Source organism: Amblyomma mixtum, chromosome 10, assembly GCF_055824585.1.
Source record: "Amblyomma mixtum isolate Tamu chromosome 10, ASM5582458v1, whole genome shotgun sequence".
Taxonomy (NCBI): Eukaryota; Metazoa; Arthropoda; class Arachnida; order Ixodida; family Ixodidae; genus Amblyomma; species Amblyomma mixtum.
Window position 1 is genome coordinate 30,189,895 of NC_143021.1, and position 6,841 is coordinate 30,196,735.

At 47.0% G+C, this 6,841-nt stretch overlaps 1 non-coding gene across 1 annotated transcript; it reads right to left on the reverse strand.

Moving 5' to 3' along the window:
* Positions 1 to 6,227: 6,227 nt before the first annotated feature.
* Positions 6,228 to 6,299, reverse strand: TRNAR-CCU (transfer RNA arginine (anticodon CCU)). The gene has a single exon. It is a non-coding gene; the product is annotated as a tRNA-Arg (tRNA).
* Positions 6,300 to 6,841: the final 542 nt, after the last annotated feature.

The window sequence follows — 6,841 nt, forward strand, 5'->3', positions numbered from 1 at the left end:
CCTCCAAGCCACCTGCCAGTGGGCACCAATTGGAACACTCTGCTGCGCGAAAGCCCACCACCCGAAACAGTTGTTGCGGATCACAGGAAGCGCCGCTGGATTTTGCACCTGAGACCTGCAGTCCAACTTTGAGCGTATCAGCGTCTCCTAGAGCAACTGAAGCTCAAACGGTCGACAGACGCCAACGAACAACTGACATCGGGAGCGGCTGTGCGGAGAAACCTTCGACCCCGAAATCGAGGTATGACCTCAGGCGACGCTGCGGCTCCGCCCAGCGAGTGAGACAGGATTGACGGTGTGATCGCGCTCAGCCGCCCACTCCCCCCTCAGCTGCTGCTACACACTCTAAAAATTTTTTAAAATTAAGAAAAATAATAGACAAAAGGATCAGGCACGAGCTCCACATAAAGTCCCTTAAAATATGCCTAAAAACAAATACGGTGCCCAAGGGCCTTTCCGTGTCTTTAACGCCGTCGATGAACAATCTCTCGAAAACCAATAGCCTAGCTTGGAGCCAAGTTCTGCTTAACGCATCCCTAAACCTTCTGAAAGTAACTATAGACCATTGCAAAGAGATGTTGGCATCACTGAGCCGTGAGGAGAGGCGAGCTCGTCAAAACGTGGTACTTTCGGATATGGAGAAGCAAGAGCTTGAGTTCTTTCAGTCGAGCAAGACTAAGCAAATCTGGAATTACAAATGCAAAAAATTCTCGCGAGATAACATCCAGCTTGAGGAAGGAAGAGAGAGCGCCGTGGCATCGCAACAAGGAGAGGACAAATTACAACCTATATACACCCGCATGCCTGCAAGCGATCATGCAACCCCATTTAATCAAACATTGGAGGGTTCGGATGTACAGGAGAACATTATTAATCTCTCAAACGCACCCCTTAGCAAAGAGGAAAAATCGGTATTGTCACGTGGGCTGAAATTCTGTCCAAATACTGGCCGATATGACGAATACAAATTACTAAAGGACCTCGACAATTTTTCTCGAAATCTGAGACTCCAGGAGTACTTTTCTGATAAGCCGAACCAAAATTGTAACTCATTCCCTCCCTCTCAGGAACAGTGGACACCGAGATCCGGTAGGGATAAACATCTGGACATGTATTTAAAAGCGATTCAACGAGACATCATTCAGGCCTTCGAGGCACACAAACCGGGACCACCGAATCTTTCCAGGGAAGAGCGTGACGCCTTGGAATCACTCAGCAAGCGAACAGACATTGTTATTAAACCCGCTGACAACGGAGGCGGCATAGTAATTTTAGATAAAGAAAAGTATATCCAGGAGAGATACCGCCAACTCAATAACTCCAATTTCTATCGCTTGCTTTCATCAGACCCCACCACTGAGCACAGCAAAATTATAGAAAAAACCTTGAAACAACTCACCGATGCAGGTGAATTACCGCCACGAGTAAGTAAGGCGCTGACGCCATTAAATGCGTCTCCAGGGCGCTTTTACATGCTCCCAAAAATACATAAAGAGAATCATCCGGGTCGACCGATCGTTTCCGGTATTGGCACACTCACGGAACCGATCTCCAGCTACATTGATTCTCTGATCAGACATATCCCTCCTAAACACACATCTTACATTCGTGACACTACTCATTTTCTAAAAGAATTAAGTCAATTTACTGCTCCAGAAGGAGCTTTTCTGGTAACCCTGGACGTGGTATCCCTGTACACTAATATACCTCATGATGACGGCATCCGGGCTCTGATCACATCATATGAGAAATACAGAAGCCTGGATTCTCCCAGCAAAATTACCCTCGCAGAACTGACTAATCTGGTTCTCAAACTCAACTCCTTCGAATTCAACAACTCTTTCTACCTACAAACGAGTGGCACCGCTATGGGCACAAAGATGGCGCCAAACTATGCCAACATATTCATGAACAGCATTGAATCGGACTTTCTTCGGTCATATCCAACAAAACCGGCTTTCTACAGACGCTTCCTGGACGATATATTCATGGTATGGACCGGCACTGAGGACCAACTCATGCAGTTTATCTCATCATTTAACAACATACATCCAAACCTCTCTTTTACGCACACCTATTCGACCAATCAAATTAACTTTTTGGACGTCTTGATTCGAATAGAACAGGGCATCTTAATCACCAGTGTCTACAGGAAGCCCACTGATAGACAACAGTACCTCCATTACAAGAGCTGCCACCCACGCCACTGCAAAACCTCTATTCCATACTCTCAGGCCATCAGATTCAAACGAGTGTGCTCACGCTCAGAAGATTTTAAGGATAATTCTAACCGTATGCGGGAGGTTTTGAATCATCAGCGCTATCCGCTCTCTATTGTCGACGATGCAATTAGAAAAGCGGAAGAGAGAAATCGTAACGAACTGTTTGGGGATCCCGCGTCAGCAGCTCCCAATGAACACCGCTCTAATCTAGTCTTAACCTTTGCTAACAACCTTCCGAATCTAAACAAAATTCTAAGAAAACATTTTAACATCATCGAACAAAGCGACCGACTCTCAAAGATTTTCCCAACGGCTCCACGGGTCACCTACCGACGACCAAAAAATTTGCAAAATTATGTGGTTCACTCTACTATAAGTAAACAAGAGCCTGTAGGTTGCGTGCCTTGCGGGAAGAATCGGTGTCAAGTTTGCAAGCACATACAGAAAACGACGTTGGCTCAGAGCACAAACTCTAATTTCAAACACTCCATTCGAGAGAACTTGAATTGTGACAGTAGTAACGTACTGTACATGCTCGAGTGCGGCAACTGTCAAATGCAATACATTGGCCAGACCGAGAATCCCTTCCGAATTCGATTCAATAATCACCGCGCGCATGCCAAATCACTTCCTCTCCTCCCCCTGTCGAAACACGTCCGTCAAGAAAATCATGATTTCGACAAAATTAAAGTCACTCTGCTACAGAGCGGTTTCAAAAATACCCGTGAGCGGGAACAACGGGAGTCATACTTTATTTTCAAATTTAATACGGTGCAGGCCGGTATAAATGAGAACCCCGGAGCTCTCTCCGCACTTCAGAAATCAGAGGCCCAGTGAGATTCACCGCCTCCTCGACTGAATCGCCTGAGGTCATACCATTTTGAGTGTTTGCGTCTACATGCCGCCTTTCTCCTACCCCAACCTTTCTTTTCTTTCTTATGCCCAAACATTGCTGCTGAAACGACTTCTGCAGTAAACCATAAGGGGGCCTTCCACCCCCCACCCCCCTTTTTTAAATGCCATTTCAAGTAGAACGAAAAGAATGATACTCAATACATTACACTGGTTTGCGAACGAGGATTAGGAGTGTTGCTATACACTAATATGGTTGTGGATCACCGTGAATCCCGTTCGTCGGTCGTCCAGCTAGATAGCCCAGTTATCTACTTGCCTGCCTTACGAGGGCGCAGGGCGCTAACAAGGGGCCGTAAGTGAATTTGGGCTACCTCGTGTTTTTCAAAAAGGTGAGGTAGATGAGGGAGGTACTTAGCAAGCCACCCTTCCCCCCCCCCTTTTTCACTTTTTTGCAAGTTCTCATGCCTCCTTTTCTTTCCTCTTTTTTCCTATTTTTGTCTTCTTTTGTTTTCTTCTTTTTTCTTCTTTTTATTTCTCCTGCTCTGCGTACGCCCCCTCTTTCTCTCGTTTCGTTGCTCTGCGCCCCACTTCGCTCCTTGGAAAGGGCACCTCGTCGGCGGCGCAGTGTCTTTGCGAGGGGGCGCGCGGCTGACGAGTGGCGGCCGGGGGCTGGCGCTGGGTCTCCGCGGGGCCCAGCCACGGGATCAGGTTTCCGTCCGGCGTCTGGGCGGTTAACTGTCCGTCTATGTGATCGCGCCGCCGCCGTAACTCACACTCAAACAGTCAGTAACCACACTTCTGTCCGGCGGTTGGCACTGTGATGCAACGGGCGCGATAATGTTTTCTTCCCGCGTGTTCGAACGTCCCGCTCCCTCCGAAGGAAGCCTCCGCCCACAATATTTCTTCTCAACGGTTTTCCTCGCAGACAGCTCACCCCTCTCCACTTCCGCTACAACCTTTTGCCTCCTTCCCTTCCCCCCACCCCCTCTTTTCCCCTTTCTTGAATTCGTTCTTTTCTTTTTTGTCTGCTCGCTTTGCAGCCCTCATTTTCCCCTTAATCGGCAGGAACACCCTTGTCCGCCACGGTCTTGTTTTCGTGTTTTGTTTTGTTTCCTCAAAGGAGAGCGTCTTTCCCTCTCCATCTGTGTGCGGTGCCGTGAGCAAGTGGATTGTTTTTGTTCACAAACAACCTTACCCTGATGAAGGACGGTCCACCGTCCGAAACCGTCGGTAAATAAATGTTTCTCTAAGAAGTGTACTTCAACTCTTTCCTTATATATATATATATATATATATATATATATATATATATATATATATATATATATAACAAGGGGTCACAACATTGCAATTACCTTCATTTAATGCCGACAGTTTCGAACGGAGGACCGTCCTTCCTCAGGGTATACACACGGCTTTTTCGTGTGTATACCCTGAGGAAGGACGGTTTTCCGTTCGAAACTGTCGGTATTAAATGAAGATAATTGCAATGTTGTGACCCTTTCTTCTACAAGTATTCCTGGCCCATTGAACGACAAGACCTGCTGCAACTATATATATATACGAGGTCTGTTAGAAAAGTATCGGACCTTTGGCCGAAGAAAAAAAAACTGGCATAAGTGGAGCGTTGGAAACCTAATCACCTTCAAAGTAGCCTCCTTGGGACTCCACACACTTCTCCCAGCGGTGCTGCCGTTGTTGGAAGTATTCCGAAAAGGCCTCTTTCGGAATGGAGTTTAGCTCAGCTGTCGTTGCAGCCATAATGTCCTCTCTGGTCTGAAATCGCGCTCCTTTCAATGTCCTCTTGACTTTGGGAAACAGCCAGAAGTCGCAGGGGGCCATATCAGGAGATTAAGGAGTCTGTTGAACTACAGTAGTCTGGTTTTTCGCCAAAAAAGTCTAAACCAAGTGCGAGGAATGTGCAGGAGCATTGTCGAGATGGATGCGCCAATTTCCTGTTGACCTCAACTCCGGTCTCTGGCGCCGCGCAGCACCACGTAGGCGACGGAGGATGTCCCTATAGTACTCTTTGGTCATTGTTTGAACCTGTAGGGTGCTTACTCGTGGTGTGCCACACAGAGGGAGTCAAAGAAAGCTGTCAGCATCACTTTGACATTGCTGCACACTTGGCGGGCCTTCTTTTGTCTCGGTACATGAAATGCTTCCACTGTGACGACTGGGGTTTGGTTTCCAGATCGTACCTGTACACCCAAGACTCGTCACCAGTTATTATGATGTTGATTAAGTCGGGTCCCTGTTTGCGGAATCCAGCATGTCCTGTGAGACTTCAACACGCAGCTGCTTTTGCTCCGCCGTGAGCAGCTTCGGCACGAATTTCGCCGCAACTCTCTCCATGGCCAAATCTTCGGGGATAATGGAATGTGCAGAAAAAATGCTGATGTCCACCTATTCCACAGTTTCTCGGATATTCACACGACGGTCCCGCATCCCCACAGCGTTCACTTCGGCAATGCCCTGGTCATGTCGACATGTTGATGGCTGACCGGAGCGTGGCTCGCTCTCCGCTGATGTGCGGCCATCTTTAAACAAATTGTACCACTGTTTAATTTGTGTGCTGCTCATAGCATCTTCATCGAAAGCCGCACTAAATATTACGAACAGTTTCCACTTGGCTGTCATCCCGTTTCTGGCAAAATTTGATGCAGTAGCGCTGCTCCTGTCGCTCCGCCATTTTCCTTGTAATAAAAAACCGACGAGAGCACTGCGCACTGCCTCACTCAAACGCTGCGTCCCAGCGACTGACGCTATCGGCAGGCCGCAAAATATTCGTACATGTGCACGAAGGTTCAACGTCGGCTGGTGCAAGCGCGCTTGTTTCATATCCATCAGGTGTTTGAAAAAAAAAAATAAAGTCGGGTACTTTTCTAACAGACCTCGTATATATATATATATATATATATATATATATATATATATATATATATATATATATATAATTAAGCAAACAAGAGAGGGGGGATGAGGGGCTTGTTATAAATATGAGAGAAGCCAACAGCCAGAGAAACCAAAGGACACGAGGGATTTTTAATTAATTTATTTATTTTGTGCTGTTGTTCGATTAAGAATATTACTGAATATGTTACCGCTTATAGCTAATTGATTAGAAAAGCAGAAGAAAAAACAACCACATGCCGCCGGTGGGATCCCAACCCACGACCTCCGAATTAGGCGTCCGGTGCTCTACCGCTGAGCTACAGCGACGGCTGTCAGTTCTTCTGCTTTCGGGGGTATTTATGTTTACAAATAACCTAACCTTTTAGAGTGTTCACCAGCGCCACCCACGCGCTTAAGCGGTGGACGTAGCACGTCCTGAGTTACCGCTGATGTGGCGTAGAACGTCTTCGAACGGCGAGAGTGGAAACTGTGTGAGAACCCTCTTATGCTTCCTATGGCATGAAGGCTGCCAGAACCGAGGCCCTCGCTAAGCAATTAAGCAAACAAGAGAGGGGAGATGAGGGGCTCGTTATAAACATGAGAGAAGCCAACAGCCACAGAAGCCAAGGGACACGAGGGTTAGGTTAGGTTATTTGTAAACATAAGTCCCCCTGAAAGGAGAAGAACTGACAGCCGTCGCCGTAGCTCAGCGGTAGAGCACCGGACGCGTAATTCGGAGGTCCTGGGTTCGGATCCCACCGGCGACATGTGGTTGTTTTTTCTTCTGCTTTTCTAATCAATTAGCTTTAAGCGGTAACATATTCAGTAATATTCTTAATCGAACAACAGCACAAAATAAATAAATTAAT